Source organism: Elgaria multicarinata, chromosome 4 (assembly GCF_023053635.1).
Source record: "Elgaria multicarinata webbii isolate HBS135686 ecotype San Diego chromosome 4, rElgMul1.1.pri, whole genome shotgun sequence".
Classification (NCBI taxonomy): Eukaryota; Metazoa; Chordata; class Lepidosauria; order Squamata; family Anguidae; genus Elgaria; species Elgaria multicarinata.
In genome coordinates, this window is record NC_086174.1 from 74203625 (window position 1) to 74224064 (window position 20440).

A 20440-nucleotide genomic window follows, 5' to 3' on the forward strand; every position below is an offset into this window, starting at 1 on the left:
GACCAGTTCCACCTCAGCCTCTGGCACACTGTTCCTATTGCCCTCCATGAATTGGATGGCAAATGTCAGCAGCAAGGAGTCTGCTCTACATGAATGCTTCCTGTGCGATTTAGAATCTTGATCCTATTTATTGGATTGGTTTTTATTGTAACCTGTCCTGGGAGCACTTGTTGCTGAAGGTGCAATTCAATAAACAAATAAACAAACCTAGAAAACAGTTGGCCCAGCATGGAATTATGAAAATATGTTTGCTTTGAGGCTCCTAAAACTTTTGCATTGCTGTGTTTTTATCTTTTTCAGCAGTTTTACATAAAAGGATGCAATCTGCCTGCCAGTCAGAATTCATGAATAATTCTTTCTTATCACAAAGAAGCCACAACTTTTCTTGGGTCTCAGACAAAAAGTTATAGGAGCTGATCCAGTTCCCCATTGTAAAGGCAATCAGTTTACTTTTTAAAAAATTGTTTTGCATTTTCAACTTTGTTGCAGAGCCACTTCTGTTTCATTCACAGGGATGGAAATGAATAGTGCAAGACACGCACATAGAGTAAGACCTTTGGGATGCACATGAATAATCCATAACGACCAATAGTTAAATACCACTCATCTGTCAAAACAGGGCAAGGAATGCCAAGTTACTGAAGAATTATCCTGCCACACTTTGCATTTTTTCCTTTGTTCTGCCAAGTGGCAGATGTGGATTTTGACGTGGTACTGATCTCTTCTTTCTATCAAAAATGAAAGCCTTCAAACAACCCCATAGGCAAAGCACCAGCGTTACTTCCTTTTTAAATGCTTATCATACATCAGTTATCACATTTGCACCATGGAGACTTATGCAATTTTTTGGTTCCCCTCCTACCACCCCCACCCCCACCCCCATGCCTTCCTTATATTATGTCCCAGGTAAGAATTAAACATTAGTCACTCTAAGGCTGCAATCATAAACACACTTACTAGGGAGTAAGCCCTATTAGCCAAAGTGAGGCTCATTTCTGAGTAAAAATGCATTGCACTGTTAGACTCTGTTGCGTAACTTTAGATGTGTGGATATTCTCTTGCTTGTGCACAGCTAACGACTTGATTCAAAGCCCGCTGTGATAATGTGCAGCTGACACAGATATCCCAGAAACCTTTGGTCTTAGGGATAATGTGTGTAGCTTTCTAGTCTAGCATCATTGATACCTTTTGGCTTAAGGATGATTGTATGTTGCTGTCTAGTCTATCTTCAATACGAGCTCAGGTTGGTCATAAGTAAAGCATTTAAAACATCCTTAAAATGCTGATGCCAGAAAGACAGGTTAAGGCATTCTCATCTAAACCCTAAGGAAGTAGGGTGGAAGGATGAAGAAGCCCACATGCCATGTTTGGCATTAGTTGCTGTTCTGAAAGACCCATAAGAACAACATTATTAAGTGACTAAATGTCAGGATAAGGAATGTATAATTAGCATTTAAAACGGGTAAAGCAACCTGAAGCCATCTTAAATGCTAAAGATTACACACTACAAGGATTTAAGTAGCAAGTCCGTTCCCCCCTCCCCTGAATTATTTGGGTGCAACTAGTAAACACTGAAATTTAAATGCCTCCACAAATCTATCTCTAGCCAAGCCTTTTGAAGCATATCATGAAAAACACCATGGATGACTGCTACTGATCTATATGCAGACTAGAATAAACCCCAAGTGCCTGGTTTTGGCATATACCTAAGTTTTATGTTGTCAACTGGGAGTCTGAAATGCATTTCCTACATATTATTGATGGGTTTTTTTTTTTTTACAAAATTGCTTGCAGTTTAGTCTGTGACATAAGGTGTTGTTTTAGCAAGGATTTCTTCAGTGATTTGGGGAAGATAGGTTAACAGATTTAGTTATGTAAAAGAAAAAACAAAGTGATTGCAGACCATGAAGATTCTGAACAGATTCAAAAAAGGTTTCCAATATTTTATCATAGTGGCGTTAGGCAGTTGTTTCTCTTGGGAAGGTTTCTAGAGGACAACCCATTTCAATATAGGATGATCGAATGTGGAAGAAAACCAGCATGTACCCTGTATACAGGAAACATGTGCAGGTCCGCCTTTGAGGCTGAGGACCACTGGACTTTTTCCTTCCACACCGTCTGTTCTACATTTCTGTGGCACTATTGCTAATCCATTCATCAAGGTGAAGACAGAATCACAGAGTGAGAAGGACCTTGAAGGTTGTATAGCCCAACCCCCTGCACAACAGAAGATCTGCAATGCAGGATGCAACTACATCATCCCTGACAGATGGTCATCCAGCCTCTTAAATACTTCCAGTGAAAGAGAGCCCCTCACTTCCTGTGGTAGTTTGTTCCACTGTTGAACAGCTCATACTGTTAAGAAGTTTCTCCTAATGTTTAGTTTAAAACTGCTCCCCTGCAATTTCCATCTGCTCCATCTTCTGTGACCAGATATTTGAAGACAACCATTGGGTCTCCCCTTAGTCTTCTCTTCTTCAGGCTAATACAAAGTTCTTCCAACTGTTCACATAGGACATATTTTCCAGACCTCTTACCATTCTGGTCACCCTCTTCTGCTAGCACTCCAGTTTGTCAATGTTAAGGGTGGCCACTTATGCATTACCAAAAAGAAGAAATGCATCACCCCAAAAAAGAGGTCAAAGAAACACCAATTTGCATAACCTTAGCATCTACTAATTTATATGTAGAGATTCAAGTTTAGACAGAATGACTATAATTTAGACAAAAATACAATCGAATTGGGAGAGACTGTCACCAGGTCACCTGAATGCCTACTCAGTCCACTGTCCAGGTGCTAACACTTAATGAGCAACTTCAAAAGCTCTCTCGCTTCTTATGGTTCTTAACTTGGGGTGGGGGTGGAAATGTGGTAAAAGAAACCCCTAAAGTTTTTATTTAATAAATAAACCACAAGGGGAAAAACAGGACGAATCAGAGCTGAGGTAGATTCAGAAATTTATAACTGTTGGCCATAGTACCTTGTCATTTAGGATGTGCCTGTTTCCTGTAGTGAATAATAATTGCTTCCAGTTGATCAGACACACACTTATTGCTGCCATAATTGCACCCACACTGTTAGCAAGGACAACAAAGCTGCATGTGCATCTGCCACAGCATTTTCCTTTATCCAAAACAGTCATTCTATCTTTTAAGTTTAAAGAGCTTTGAGGAGGGAACAAGAATGTGATGTATGCAGGTTCTCTAGCACTACCTTGTAGAACAGAACTCTGGACTTAAAAAGATGTGCTGGCTCTTAGACAGGAGAATAAGAGAACCATCCATGGCCTTTATAACACTGCTCCATATTTTAAAAACGCAATGCTATGGAGGCTACACACATGACTCTATTCCTGCTACCAATCTTAATCGGGGAAAACATGTGGGGTAACCATGCTGGGGTGGGAAGAGGACTCTGGTAAATGGCAGCAGAAGAAACAGCAATAGTAACATAAGGGCAGGGAAGAAACACACTGGAAGTTGAGGAGCTATGTTGGGTAGTTCATTTCAACACTGTTATAGATGTGAATGATTGTGTAGATTGGAATTTATGGACGGGAGGCATCTCAACACAGGAAAGATTTCTAGTTCATTCATACAAACGGAGCTGTGGTCTAATTCTGTCATTTAGTGTCTAGTGAATGCTTCTTACCGCAATGGAAAAGAAGTTAATCCCCCTAGGACTTCCTCCCGCTATTTACCGGAGAGCAAGATGGCCTTTCCATGATGAAGGGCTCCATTAATATTAGTGCTACAAGGGAAAAATGACTTAATTGTAGATCAACGACCTCATCTAATAAGCAAATTCTAACCAGCTCAAGAAGAAAGCAACTTTCTGCCAATCTGCCAAGACATAAATTATGGAAATTACATTAGGACATAATTATGCTAATCAGTAATTATGCCATGGAAATGGTATTTATGGATTTGCACTTACTTTGACTATAACCCTAAAGCCCAAATAAAATGCTTTGCACAATATGAGCAGCGTCTGAAAATGCAGTATTAACGGTTTTGTAGACTGCCATTATGGACTTCATTTCATTAAAATGGCATTCTCATTAAATTCAAGGTCTGCTAAAAGATACTTTCTCAGCTTTTTACAAACAAACTTCTTCAGCAACTCTAAGACCCAGTTCAGATGTACAACCAGAACCAAGATGTACAATTTGGGAGTGTTGGACTGGGAGTTGGGAGATCTGGGTTCTAGTACCCACTCGGCCATGGAAGCTCACTGGGGTGACTTTAGGCTGCTTACAGGCTCTCAGCCCAACCTACCTCACAGGGTTGTTGTTGTAGAGGATTATGTACACTACCTTGGGTTCCTTGAAGGAAAATGGTGGGATATAAATGCAATAACAATAAATAATTTGAAGTGTGAAGTAGTGAATTTTACTTTGTTGAACATTTACGATCTATAGTTCAAGTATAGTAAATTTGTAACAGTGACTTCTAGCTCATAGTAGCATCCAACCCGTTGCTTTCCTCTTTCAAATATTTACAATAGCAGATAGTGGAATGTGCAGTTCCTGGCAGAAGCATAAATGTATAAATATGACAAGTCCAGGTGATGAAATATAGAATTGTAGGACTTCTCAAATATTAAAAATCTTTGCATTGGAAGAGGTCTCCCCACCCCATAATAACAATTAGAAATGTGGTAGGTATGCAAGATGAATTTATGTAAACTGAATTTATGATATGATGGCCTGGTTTGCACATAATAACAACTTAGAATATAAGTTGCATATGAGTTGAGTATGGGTTGTTGTTCAATTGTGGGTTGCTGTTGAATTATGGATTGTCATTATGTATGAACCCTGAACTATGGTTTAACTATGAGCTGTTAACCACAACCAACCCAGAGTTTACAACTCAACAACAAACAAAGGGTTCTCTTCCTGGGTTTTCAGTGGTTAACAAGTCATAGTTAAACCATAGTGCAGGGTTCGCATGTAACAACAATTCGTAATTCAACAACCACCCATACAAAACCTGTACTCTTACTTGTCATTATGTGTGAACCACATCAATATAATTTTGTGTATGTGTAGGCAGACAGACAAATGTACATAGTCTATGATGTCAAAGTGTTCTTGTGCAGCATGCCAATATTGTTTTGAATTACCAATAACTAGTTTTTAATGAAGACTGTCAAGGCCATATTTGATTAAATATATGAACCAGAAAAACTAGCAAATGCTGATTTAAATTCTTGACTGTCAGTTTTTCTGCCTACCATTACCACTAAGTATTCTTCTCTGATTATAATTGCTGTAAAATTGCATGTTTTTGCCTGTCCCTTTGGACAAGTGGGTTGAAATTAGTAGTTCTGCAGAGTTGCAGTTGACTCATTATAATCTGAAACACTTGGGCTGTGGGGGGTGGGGAGAGGAAAATGGAGGACTGGACCTGTTATATGTGACAGAGATTGCTGAGGTAGTTCTTAGACAGACTGTATAAATCCAATTGTGAATGCATTCTTTTCAAATTATACAGTACATAATCAATTTAACATGTGATACTTGGTGGGAAATAATCTCATGGAGAATAATAATAATAATAATAATAATAATAATAATAATAATAATAATGGGACTAAAAACATTCTGTGGTGGATTAAATGTCTGTGAGAGCAAAATCATAGAAGGCCTAATTTTTCTGGTACTTTACTACTTCTCTTATTATTCTAGTACTTAGATTTGGAAGAGATGTATCTGTAGGTTTCTCCAAAAGATTTTTTAAAAGTTGTGATGTGTGGAAAACATGCAACCCTTATGTTTGCTAACAGCTAGTACACCACAAGCCAAGTTGCTTATATTGAGTTTGGATTGTTTGTGGTGTCCAAGCATAGTCTCTGCAATAGCACTGTAATGTTTCCTAGTCTTTCACTGAACTAGTATTGTGTATATATCAGCAACATGTTTTAAACCTGATAATGTCCGATCAGTGTGTATTGCATGATGTCAGGCACCAGAGGGCCTGTTTCATAAAAGCATGTACATTTTCCCATCTCTTATCACTTGAAGAGCCCCTATGACTCAGTGGTGAAGCAAAGTCAGGACTACAAATGTCTCCAGGAGCGACAGGACATGATGACTGAGAGGTTCCAAGGGGAAAACCACCTTTTCCACCCTGTACAATGTTCCTAGGAGGGACTTCATTGTATTTACAACCCCACTTTCAATATGTGCATCAGCAGACACAATTTCTAGCTGCATATATATATATATATATATATATATATATATATATATATATATATATGAATGTTTTTAAAAAGTCAGCCCTCATGACAATGAGTAATTCCTTTTGTTTGGGAGTAGAGTGGCAGTATTTCATGCAGATCCCCCTCCCCCAAATCTGCAGAAATAGGACTAAAAAATGAAAATGTATGAATGTGGCATGAATTGGAATTAAAGCAATCCATCTACCCTGACTTTGCATACTGTATCTCAATAATCCCTTACAACAAAGGTGGGCCATTATTATTATTCCTAGGCTCTGAGGCTGAGAGATGATTGTGCCTAAGGCAGCCTTATTATAAATTAACAGCTGAGGGAAGGATTTAAACAAGGATTTCCTGGTTCACTGCACATATTTTAACCACTACACTACACCAGATTCTAATGAGGGGTAGTATCCAATTCAACACTACAGCTAAAGTAAATTTTATTACACTAGTATAAGCGGCCTTAGCACAATGCCAATAGCATTTGATGGTACTACAGGTTCTCGAAGGTAACCTCTTGCACCAGTGAACACTATTGGTGTTGTGTTAATGTCATTTACACTGGCACAACCTAATTTAGGTTCGTAGTATTGTCAGCTTGGAGACTGTTCTAGGTGTTTCGCTTCCACAACACTTCCTAGCACCATTTGAGAATGTTATACATCTACTAGTTGCAAACATTCTTCTGTGCGACTTAACTGAAAATATATAAAACACGCACATACATATGCACACATACAATATTTCAAGTTAGATTTTTCCTTGTTTACATAAGTTTTAAAAGTTAATTAAAATGAAAAAGAAGAATTTAAATCCAAAGAAAAGACATTGTCAATCTGATGGAAAAATAAGACCAGTTTGTAAAGATGCGGAAAATGCTATTACAATTTGAATAAATAATTTTCATTTATTATCTGCAGTAAAAATCCATTTTCCTCCAATCACTTTCATTGTATAATTAAGAAAGTAAAAGATGATCCTGAAGATCTATTGCCCATTTGCTCTTCAAGAGATCCCTCCAGAAGGCATAATTTATGCTCTTCAAGTAGAAAGAGTAAAAAGTGCTCCTTGGTTTTCTCAAAAGTAATTTCTACACAGGGCACCCAGTTATAATCTAGTGAATGAAGCTACAGTACTTAATTGTTCAAAAATAAAACTTCCTGTGAAGGCTCGAAAAATTCTTCAGCAATATACTTATTACAAAAAGAGCCTCTTTAGATATAAAGTTCCTTGTTCTCTTAGCCAAGTTTGATTAAGTTTTATTTTAAAAAATATTTATTAAACAAGAGAACATAAACAAATCAGTATTTTTAGAGTTACTACAAATATTATTTATTTATTTATTTTATTTATTACATTTTTATACCGCCCAATAGCTGAAGCTCTCTGGGCAGTTCACAATGTACAATCCATCTTTCATCATATTGTTAAAACATCCATATTTATATTTTTGTCTCCAATACTGAATATTCTATGATTCTAAGGAATATTTTTTGTATCTCATCCCTTCCAAAATTTCTTATAAATTAAATTTTATTTATTCTTATTCTGTGCCAAATATGGTTCTGCCATGGTTCTGCCAAATATAGTCCTTAAAGTTGGTACTGCTTGTCATCGTCCTCCCGCAATATTTTACTATTAGTATTTTGACTAAAATTAGCATAGTTGCAAGCATGATTTGATTATTAGACATAACCAGTTTCTTTAAACTGCCCAATAGTAAAACCATTCAGTGACAGCAGCTGGTGCCCACTGATTATGGTGGGGCTGAGGGTAGGATCACCAGAGGCCAAGCCAAGGGGTCTTTTGGAGCAGTCTTTTGAATCCCATAGCTTGTACCATAGAAAGGGAAAACTGAGGGACATGAACTTTAAGCTCATGTGTGCAAAGCGGTTGGGTGGGGAAATCAATACAGCTACATAAAACAGTTATAATAATCCATTGCAATCCATTGCAAAAGGGGACACTGCGAGAGCATGCCTGCTGAGCTGAGTATACAGGGAATGAAATGATAATAATCATGATCATAATGCTACCCTCAGAGCCACAAAGAAAAACAGTATTTGGAATCCAGTGGTAAGCTCTGAGATCATACACAAATCCACTGTTTTGCATTTCTACCACAAAGCATCCCCTCAAACTCTGCTCTGCATGTCTACTCAGAAACAGCAGCGAGAAGCAGCACAGAATAAACACATCAATTATACCTGTCTTGATGGGACCCCATTCTGTTGCGCTTGAAAACTGCAGCACACTTCCCAAGCCAACTGAGCGATGGTACTGTGGAGCCGAAGAGATCAGGCTAGTAGTTCCCTTTGTCTGCAAGCTGCAGTTGGGGTGGAGGGAGTGAAGCAGAGCCCTTCTGTCACTCTCATGTGAGACCCCTTCTCCCCAGGTCTGTTATACAGCACTTCAATTTCCCAGTTTTCTTTGGGGAAACTATGAAAGTTAAATTGAATCACACAATTAGGCTAGCTAATACATGTCCAAGACATTCTAAACTGGTTCCTTCTGTGGGAAGATGTTGTAGAGAAATGGCAAAGTGGCATGGATGTTAACTTTGGCTACAGTTCACACACCTCAGAAAAGAAAATACTCTGGAAATACGAAATGTGAGTACACGAGACATTTGTACATCTACTCTTTGTCATGTTTGGGTAGTTGTACTCTGCAGAAATAGAAGATCAAATTATGCATCCATTTTCCTATTCTACCATCCTAAATATGAATGTGGAAGGATGATATGATTAAAGTATGTGAAGCCAACCTCAATGATAAGAACAAAAGTTTACCAAACAAATGTTTACCACACACATTGAGCATATGATCTACCAGGAGGCGCATTGTCAAATGTCAGTAAGCATGCGGTCGAGAGAGTTATGTGTGGGGAACGAATGGTTCCTTATACCAGATGTGTGCAAGACTGTATTGATCACAAGCAAATGTTAAGTGCTTTTAAAAGTCATTTAGTATGATAGCACTCCTTAGTGAAATTTTGAAATCTAGGAGGTTTTCCTGAACAACAACGTCATTCTTATTTTTACTAAACCACATGGGTGCAGATATTCTTCTAACTTTGAAATGTACTTCAGAGTCTACTTTGAAACGATGATTTTGAAACAATCTTCATTAAAAGTAATTTCATTGTACTTCCAAGCATAGGATTGAATTCACATTTATAACAGAGAAAATTTGACCTAATAAATAGAGAGGGAATTGCATGGCAACAAAATGAAGGTAGGAATGGAAAGAAGGAAAAATATTTTGCTGTCTGAAGGGGAACCCAAATTCCCCCGCCCCAACTTTGCTAGGGCGGACACCGATCAGACCAATTTCTTCCTTCATCTATTACCTCCCCGCCTGCCCCCCAGCCATGGGGCACCTAATGAAAATCGCTTTAATCTGCTGCATACTAGGGCTGGCCCTGTCACCAATATGCTAACTTCCCTTATTAGTTCAGTTATTGTGAATATTAGTGACTGATCACTCCACGAAAAGGTTAACCTATTGGGTCTGTTTAACAGAATTAAAGTCAGTGGGTTGGATCCAGACTTAGTCATGCTTAAAACAGACCAACTAAAATCAACGGGACATAGGTTAGTCATGACTAGCTTCTTTCATTGATTTCAGCCTGAGTAAGTCTTGATCCAACGCACTGGCTTGCAGTAAAGACTGAACATGTAAATAATTTCCCAAACTTATGGCACAGGACCACCAGTTCTCTCCTGAGACAGGAGAAAAAGACACCCCAGTATCAAACTTTATTTTGAATAGGCAAATAGTGTCATAAGAGCAATAGTGTTTTAAAGAAACATCTGAAAGTGAAATTATTTTCTGACTGGATTAACAATGAACACCTTTTTGGAATTCATCCTCCTCACTCAGTTTGTCTCCTGAGAACAACCGAGAACAATTTATTATTATGCACTGGACCCAAGAAAATAGGAACTGGCAACATTTTGTTTTTGTTATAGTAGCTGAGGAGGCTGTTAATTCAAAAGCAACACAGATTTTCTTTCTTTCTTTTTAAGAAAAGGAAACCTTTAAAATCTTTACAACTGCTGAACAGCTACCACCAGAGTCTAACTGCAAAATCAGTTCTTTAAAATGTGAGCAGTGAATGGAGAGTTCCAGAGATTCCATTCTAAGTTTTAGATGCAAACAGCCAGAAGTCTAAGGGATCTATCCAAGGTGCTAACCACTACTCCCAAAACTGGTCCAGCATCTTGGATAGCTCCTTTAGGCTTTTGACTGGTTGTAACAAAAACCCAGAGTGGAATCAGCCACCAGCCTTCCTTGAGTGAATGTAAGATCCCTCAGACTGAGAAGCAACAAGCTGCATTATTTATTATTTATTCATTACAGGTATATCCTGCCTTATTTCTTCCAAGGAACCCAAGGCGGCATACATAATCCTCCTCCTCTTCTCCATTTTATCCTCACAACAACCCTGAGAGGTAGGCTGGGCTGAGAATCTGTGACTGGCCGAAAGTCACCCAGTGGGTTTCCATGGCTGAATGGGGATTAGAACCCAGATCTCCTGACTCCCAGCCCTACACTTTAGGCACGACACCACACTTCCCTCCCTCTGAAGAAAAACTAGGTTAAATCAATCATATCACACATATAGCTTACAGCTTCTATGGTATAAATTTGTACTGGGAAAACATTCACAGATAAGAGGATATTTATTCATGTTTGCTTATTTATTTACCAAATTTAGTCCTAAATCCTGACCTATCCCAAAGGTGAGTTATGATTTCAATACTAAGCAGTAGTTTAAGTTGAGATTTAACACCATGCCCAAGGCCACCCAAGCTAAACTGGATACTTAGTGCTGAATCAAGAGGAAAAGCTGTCCCATCACACCAGTGCAAAGCACCTATTGCTATATTCTTTGAACCACAAGGCAGTGATGCCATTTTTTTTAAAGCAAACCTATTTAATTTGCCAAAGAAGTGGCAAGGGCTGAAAAGCTGCATTTGATATTTGTATATATTTTTGCTAATGGGTATGCCTAGAGAATGTTCCTTACAATCGTGCCGTTCTCCTTTGAATGTGCTTTAGTGAGATAAATCCTAATGAATACAGTATTTCAATTGCCTAGCCCACTGGGAAAGTGCAGATGTGGAAAAAAAATGGTTCCAGAAAGCCCCTCAGAGGTGTTGAAATGACAGAGGCTTAAATGCCACTTCCAATAGGAAGCTTGGATTTAAAGGCTAGATATGTAACCTCCTTTTTTTAATGACATGTGGCTGCTGTCTTGAGGCTGAAGGAATCGAGTGGCATTGATAAATCACCCCATTCAAATGTGTGATATTGGAATTCAAGTATTTATTGAAATGTTGTGTTAAAACCTGAAAGAAACAATAAACAGTCCTCATAAATGGCTACAAGGTGGAAATTACTGATGGCAGAAGTTGAAAGATAAGGTTAGTGAGACTTAATCATGACTAAGCTTGGCTGGAGTGAGGCCAATCTAATGCTTTCGGCGGTGGCGGGAGGCACGACACACATAATACAATCTCTCTGAAACGACGCCTCTGTCAGGGATGCTTTAGGGTCAATTCCTGCATTGAGCAGGGGGTTGGACTCGATGGTCTTATAGGCCCCTTCCAAGTTTACTATTCTATGATTCTATGAATGCAATAGTGGCATCCCATCACTGAACTCTTTTCTATGTATTTTATGCCTATACCTTTTTGCAAGCAATTTTCTTAACATAATTTTTGAATTATTTCCCCTTAAATACACACTTTTATAGGCCGTTTTTAGACTCCATTGCAAAATTCAAAGAAGAGCAAATTTCAAACAATGACTGAGATTTGGTTCACACAGTGGTTTGAAAGTGTAGAATTAAGCAAATTTGCATTAAGATGTGAACTGAATGAATTTCTCCCTCATTCTTAGCTACATCATAGTTTTTCCTCCCTGAAGGTGTAGATCAGCTCTTATATTTTGAATGTAGAGGAATGTTCATGCAGCAGGTCGAGGCTGCCACCCTCTGCAAACATATCAGTGAATAAGTCACAATGAAAACAGCAGGGCAGGACTGCAGGACCTCTCACAGCCCGAGGGCCAGATTCAATTTTGGGGAAGATCTCAGGGATGGCATATTGTCAAAGGAATGTTGTCAAAAGTACAAAAAAATACTAGCATATTTTAGTTTAAAGTCCTTAGCTGAATCATGATAAGACAGAAGCTCTGTGGATTGGAGGTTCCCGAGTCCAGGAATTGGGTAAGCAACCTGTTCTGGATGGGGTTGCACTCCCTCTGAAGGAGCAGGTGCATAGCTTGGGAGTATTCCTAGATCCATCCTTGTCACCAGAGGCCCAGGTGGACTTGGTGGCCTGGAGTACTTGGGGTCAGCTTTGGCTGATCCACCAACAATGGCCTTTCCTGGACAAGGACAACCTAGCCACAGTAGTGCATGCACTGGTAACTTCCAGATTAAACTACTGCAATGCACTCTATGTGGGGTCGCCCTGGGGTTGCTAGTGTAAAATGCAGAAGCAAGTTTGCTGACCAGTACATCTTACAGAGACCATATAACACTGGTCTTAAAGGAATTGCACTGGCTGCCAATAAGCTTCTGGTCAGAATTCAAGGTGTTGGTAATGACATTTAAAGCCTTAAATGGCTTGGGACCTCGATACTTGAGGGAGCGCCTCAACCCATATATGCCTGTCTGAGATTTGATATCTGATGCAGGAGCCCTCCTCTGTGTTCCACCAACACGAGACATACACTATGGTGGGAGAGGGCTTTCTCTGTTGTGGCACCCCATCTGCAGAATGCCCTCCCCTTGGAGGCCTGACTGACGCCAGCACTGGTTTCATTTCAGTGCCAAATTAAGTCATGGCTTTTTAACAAAACCTTTGATGGCAAAATTCACCAAGCCTGTACATAGTTTTAATTTTTTTAATCGGTTTTACTGTTCTTAAACTCTATACTGGTTTTAGCTTATTAATGATTTAATTTGTTTTTAGCTATGAATATTTATTGTTTTATATTGTTTGTATGATTTTATCTGAGATTCTTGTGATACAGAGTGGGATACAAATGTCTTACTAGTGCCAGTAGCTAAGCCTTAACAGAAGCATTTCAAAGGGGAAATTTAGAATAAGGGGGAAAATGTACAAAACCTGGGAAACTACCAAATGACTGGGAAAGGGGATGGGGTGAGGTGAAGGGGGCCTGGGAATCTTTAGAGGGCTGGAATGGGGCACTGGAGAGGGGCCAGATTTGGTCACTTTGCCTGAGATTCCCTAGCCTTGCAGTAGGGCATATTTCCAAGTAAATATGCATAGGATCAGGTTTCAAGCTGATATGTGAATTCCTTGGGGATTTTATTATATTTGGTGCTATATAAATATTACAAATAAATAAATAATTCCAAGTAAACATGCATGGAATGGAGTTGATGTAAGTTCCACTGTGTTCAATGGGGCGCATTCCCTGGGCAGTGTGTATAGGATTACAACCTAGGTTGTTGTTGTTTATTCGTTCAGTCGTTTCTGACTCTTTGTGACTTCATGGACCAGCCCACGCCAGAGCTTTCTGTCAGCCGTTGCCACCCCCAGCTCCCCCAAGGTCAAGTCTGTCACCTCCAGAATATCATCCATCCATCTTGCCCTTGGTCGGCCCCTCTTCCTTTTGCCTTCCACTTTCCCTAGCATCAGCCTCTTCTCCAGGGTATCCTGTCTTCTCATTATGTGGCCAAAGTACTTCAGTTTTGCCTTTAATGCCATTCCCTCAAGTGAGCAGTCTGGCTTTATTTCCTGGAGTATGGACTGGTTTGATCTTCGTGCAGTCCAAGGCACTCTCAGAATTTTCCTCCAACACCACAGTTCAAAAGCATCTATCTTCCTTCGCTCAGCTTTCCTTATGGTCCAGCTCTCGCAGCCATAGGTTACAATGGGGAATACTATTGCTTTAACTATGCGGACCTTTGTTGTCAGTGTGGTGTCTCTGCTCTTAACTATTTTATCAAGATTTGTCATTGCTCTCCTCCCAAGAAGTAAACGTCTTCTGATTTCCTGGCTGCAGTCAGCGTCTGCAGTAATCTTTGCACCCAGAAATACAAAGTCTGTCACTGCCTCCATGTTTTCTCCCTCTATTTGCCAGTTATCAATCAAGCTGGTTGCCATAATCTTGGTTTTTTTTGAGGTTTAACTGCAACCCAGCTTTTGCACTTTCTTCTTTCACCTTTGTCATAAGGCTCCTCCTCGCTTTCAGCCATCAAAGTGGTGTCATCTGCATATCTGAGATTGTTAATGTTTCTTCCTGCGATTTTGACTCCAGCCTTCGTCAAGCCCAGCACGTCGCATGATGTGTTCTGCATACAAGTTGAATAGGTAAGGTGAGAGTATACAACCCTGCCATACTCCTTTCCCAATCTTAAACCAGTCCGCTGTTCCGTGGTCTGTTCTTACCGTTGCTACTTGTTCGTTATACAGATTCCTCAGGAGGCAGACAAGATGACTTGGTATCCCTATACCACCAAGAACTTGCCACAGTTTGTTATGATCCACACAGTCAAAGGCTTTAGAATAGTCAATAAAACAGAAATAGATGTTTTTCTGGAACTCCCTGGCTTTCTCCATTATCCATCGGATATTGGCAATTTGGTCTCTAGTTCCTCTGCCTTTTCTAAACCCAGCTTGTACATCTGGCAATTCTCGCTCCATGAATTGCTGGAGTCTACCTTGCAGGATCTTGAGCATTACCTTGCTGACATGTGAAATAAGTGCCACTGTCCGATAGTTTGAACATTCTTTAGTGTTTCCCTTTTTTGGTATGGGGATATAAGTTGATTTTTTCCAGTCTGATGGCCATTCTTGCGTTTTCCAAATTTGCTGGCATATGGCATGCATCACCTTGACAGCATCATCTTGCAATATTTTAAACAGTTCAGCTGGGATACCGTCGTCTCCTGCTGCCTTGTTATTAGCAATGCTTCCCATTCAACCTCACTCTTCAAGATGTCTGGCTCTAACTCCCTGACCACACCGTCTGAGCTATCCCCGATATTATTATCCTTCCTATACAGATCTTCCGTATATTCTTGCCACCTTTTCTTGATCTCTTCTGTTTCTGTTCTGTTTCTGGTAGCCCTTCTTACTTTTCCCATAAATATTCAGTCAATGCCTTGTTTTCCTCGTAAGCCTTTTGGTATTTACTCCACTATAAAAGTGCACAACAGAAAAAAATATGCTCCGAGAGGTGGGGGGGAATGATGGGCAGAATGTCAGCTGACAATTATGCTATTTGGAATAAATCTATAGACAGCAGCTCCATCATCCAGTAGTCTTGCGTATCTCCAATTTGAGAAAACCCATCTCACATAACTGCGGCAGCTGTTACTGTTTGGATTTGAGAATGGTAATAAGCCATATGGTATGGCAAGAAGCCCCCATACATATTCTCACATGGACAAATATTATTATTGCAGAGGATAAACACATCAGTATATTGACTTTACTCTGGGGAAGTATACAACCTCCAACCTAATTTTAAAAATATTGCCTGCTTCCCAGTGAACCAATTGTCTGAAAGGAATGTAGTTAAATAACCAAAAGAAGTTACTTTTAAAAATCAAAGGCTTGGTTTTCAGAGAGATATTTAATACTTCTGATTATATTTCAGCATAATTGTACTAAGAATTAATCATAAAGGCTTCAACCCTATGATCATTTACCTGGGATTAAGTCCAATTGAACACAATTGCTCTTGATTCTGAGTAGACATGCATAGGATTGCACTGTAAGTAATTTCAAGAAGCCACAATGGAGAGAAATTGGCAAAGGGAAGCATATTAAAAGACATTGCAAGTGATTCTAGCTGCAATTTTATATTAGTGGCCTGGGATGTGCCATTTTAATGCCTGTATTCCACTCATGAGGGACAGCTAACAACAATTAAAACCAACTATAAAATATAAAAATATTGCATCAAATAATAACAAAAGATAACAGGTTCAGGAGATAAAACAAAAGCATTAGGCAAAGACCACTGAATTATCTATCCAGTAAGATTCAGTTGCCAGCCCAATATGTGGAATGGGAGAGGGTATGCCATTCCACATTTAGGACAGCAAAATGTCTTGGGCTGGCCCTGCTGGGGAAAGTCCAGATATTTCCAGAAGGACATCTCAATTCCCAGTAGGAACTCACACCTCATAACTTATGGACCATTTCTTCCCATACCAATCCATCTGCACCCTACAATGTGCGGACAGGCCTTCCTTCCCATGAAATAATAAGTGAGTTTCTACGTTACCTACGGAAAACGGGTGTTCTTTACTCAAGGAACTTTGCCATAGTCAGCAATGAAAATCATAGATACATATACAAGTTCTTGATTATGGTCACAAATGCACGAAAACAGAATATGCAGTGAAATAGGTAAAATATGCAAATATATTAATTTTACATAGATTGTTTCTGAGCAAAGGATTCAGGGTTTTTTTTAAAGGTATATTCTTAATCACCCTGTTTAGCTAGCAAGTCAAAAATAGGGAAGGGGAGAAATTGAACTGGTTTGCATTTTAATTTAAACTTATACTAATTTGCACTTCCCAAACAAGTATGCAAACTAAAATGCTGTTATTCTTCAATATTCACACTTCCTCAAATTTTGCAATGCAGTTCTCCAATAAAAAGTACATACCAAAATACATTATGAAAACTTGCACACAAAAATCTGGGAACAAAAATAATGTACAAAATGCATATTAGGCAAAAAAGCATAAGAATGCTTCTATTAGGAGAAATACACAGGGATAATATATACAAATGTGTGTGCCAAACTTTAAAAAGGAGAAAACAGCTGCAGAAACGGAAGAAAAGAAATTAAGACTAGCCACAGTTTACTGTACATTTTGCATCTATTTTAATGTGTTTTATTCTGTTTTTATTTTATTTTATCTTGCACATTGCTGCAAAATTTTCAATGGGGAGTGATATATAAATATTGTAGATAAATAAAGACTGGAAAAATGAGAAACACGAGTCCTATTCAGGTGTTATTAAAACTGGTATTACTCATCCTAAGCCTCTCGTGTCACCATAAAGCTCTGTCCAAAGGCACCCGCACATATGGTATGTGTGCACAGCTGTATGTGTGTAGGCTTCCATGTGATTCAGAACCCTGTGTGATCAGGTTACTTGGCATGGCCCCATTCATGCTCAAAGGGGTGAGTAATACCAGTTTTAATAATTTATTTATTTATTTTATTTATTGCATTTCTATACCACCCAATAGCTGAAGCTCTCTGGGCGGTTTACAAAATTAAGACAATTCAAAACAAAACAGTATAAAACCATAATATAAAATACAATATAAAAGCACAACCAAGATAAAAACAGCAGCAATGCAAAAATACAAATTTAAAATACAAATTTAAAACAGCAAGGTTAAAATTAATTTATAGACTGTTAAAATACTGGGAGAATGAATGCCTGATTAGGGAGAGAAACTGAAATGGCCAGACTGATCCATCCCTAGCCAAATATTCCAAAGATATCCTGCATATCTTCATGCCTTCAATTCCAGTGTTGCAAATGTCAAATATCTGACAGAGCAGGAACTTTCAAGAAACATCCTGGCTCAGTGGAAGGGCCCCGGCTTTGTATGCAGAAGGTCTCAGGTTCAATCCCTGGCATCTCCAGATAAGGAAAACCTTCTGCTAGAAACCTTGGAAAGCCGCTGCCAGTCAGTGATGACAATACTGGGCTAAATGGACCCATGGTCTAAGCATAAGGCAGCTCTCTATGTTCCTATCTATACGTTGGATTTTCTGATTGAAAGAGAAACTCTAAACATTAACCATACAGCCTCAACACTCTAGCTTAGACTTGAAAAATAGAACAAACATCGAAGAACAATGCACCGTTTCCTTTTTCCAGTTCTTGCTTAAAACTGTCACTCCTCTTCCTAAATGCCAAGAGACCTTTAGATGGAAAATTAATTCTGCAATGCATACTTAATGGTTACATCTGATATGATTGCCTGTAATTTACTGTTGAAGCCAATTAAAGAGAGGAAGGTCTGTGCCCTTTGAACGGTTCCTACAACAGTCAGTCAGTCAGTTTGGCACTGCTGGCTAGATTTTCTGTACATTTTCATTGGGTGCTTTGCTGAACTGCATTAAAGTATTACCACTGTGGGGAGATATGATAATAAAGCATGACCTCTTCCCATGTATGAACCAGCAGACATTTATGGGGGAAGGAATCAACAGGGTTATTTTTGACACCATGCCTATATTGAGACAGTGAATTCAACTCAATGAGCAATTTTCTGAAGCAGTATGGAGAAACAATGTGGGGAAAGTATCTTTCTCAGGTGTGAGGGGCAACTTGTTTTAAAGAGAATGAGTACAATTAAGACTTCATCTGCGAGCACATGATACAAAAACTCACTCTGAGCCCGAATGATACCAGAACAATGCTATCAGCCTTTCCCCAACCTGGTGGCCTCCAGATGTGTTGGGCTACAATTCCCATCATGCCCCACTAGATGGGCATTGTAGTCTAACACATTTGGAAGGCACCATGTTGGCAAACTGAATTTTCCATCTCTAGGCCAAGTAGCATAATTTGGTAGGGCCACAAAAGAAAAGTCACGCTGGCATCAAAAAACCCATAAATGTTTTCACTTTTCCCCAATGATAATGAGAGCATTCTGTGAGCAAAGCATTTCACTTCTGAAGCCATTACAAAGTCTCCCACATCAGGCTGAAAGGAGACTAGTATCATTACTCAAGCTTATAGTCCTGCCCACAGCAAGCACTTCACACACTAAGCCCCTTCTAAATTATTTCTAGAGATTAATGTCAGGATCAGCCACAAGTGGAAACATTCATGTACCTTTCCTCATGGTCTAACATTAGGGAAAACTGTTTTCCAAATGAGAAATAAAAACTTCCTCCTGTGTATATGGATACCTGGACATGAAACTAGAAATCTAGGTTGGGGGCAACCCTATGATTAGGGGTGGGATCAGGTAAGAGCAGAACTGAGGCAGATGCAGCCCACCCTGAAGAGGCACCCAGCTCAATTCTGCTCCCTTCAGTTCCTGCCCTTCACTGCCCATTAATTTGTCCCATCCCCCAGGGCGCAAAGAATTCACCTTGGGGACAAGGCCAGGGTAGCAAGTAGAAAGTGCTCCAGTGAAAATAGTGGAGGGTCTACTGGTGCTCTCATACTTCCCCATACATCAATTATTCTTTTTAAAATGAAATCCCATCGTTGTATCCAGTGGTGGCTTTGCCTTAGCAGAAAGTGCTTTGGCTTGCACAGGCTTGGTCACTCGACTTATGTTGATCTTCCCTTTCCACTGTAATGATCTGTGTCAATCTGTTTTCCCCCCTTTCCTTCTAAATTGAATTATAGCCTCATCCTATGCTTTACCTATTCAGCAGGTATATTTTAAAAATAAATAAAAATAAGCTGCTCCATCTGTATAGCAGGTATATTTTTTAAAAAAACCATGGAGTGGAGACCTTATTTGTTGGTTACTTAGAAAAATGATTAATCCAGATTTAATAAGAAAAAAATATAGGTTATCCATGTCATAAGCCACCTATTACATTTTATGCACCATTTACTCCCTGCAGCTTTCTAAGTCAGAAAAACCTGGGCCGGATCTACACTACTGTTTTAAAGCGCTATAAAATTGTTATAAAGCGCTTTAAAGCAGTAGTGTAGATCCGGCCCTGCTGTCTACCATCTTCCTTTGGTCAGAACTGTGGCATCATTAGCGTCTGTGAAAGATTTCAAATGCTAGAAAAAACAGTTTTTAACAAGCAGTTAATTTACTGCAAGTGTAGTTGTTTTATGCACACCTTTGTTCATATGTATTATATGTGATGTTTGTGTTTGTGATGCTTAAAATAAAAAAAGGAAAAAAACCCTCAAAACAAAAGACTCCCCTCAAAAACAACTTCTGCAACTATTTTCTTGAAGAGTTTCATTCAGACCACAGAAAACTAAAATAAACATTCCATTTCAACACACATGTATACATTGAGCTTTTGAATTTCGATACAGAATCAGTTTCTTCAATGGTAACATTCCATTCTTAACAGAGATTGGTATTAACACATTAGAAGAAATATCTGTTTAGTGTTTCAGAACAAATGGAAAGTTTAGTTATAGTTTTGTCCTGGAATTAAAACCAGAAAGAGATATTTATCTCCACTAT

At 39.0% G+C, this 20440-nt stretch overlaps 1 protein-coding gene across 3 annotated transcripts in view; it reads right to left on the reverse strand.

Moving 5' to 3' along the window:
* LOC134397695 (SAM and SH3 domain-containing protein 1-like) overlaps window positions 1-20440 on the reverse strand; it is a 603491-nt gene that overhangs the window by 193551 nt on the left and 389500 nt on the right. The gene's annotated exons all lie outside the window — the stretch shown is intronic.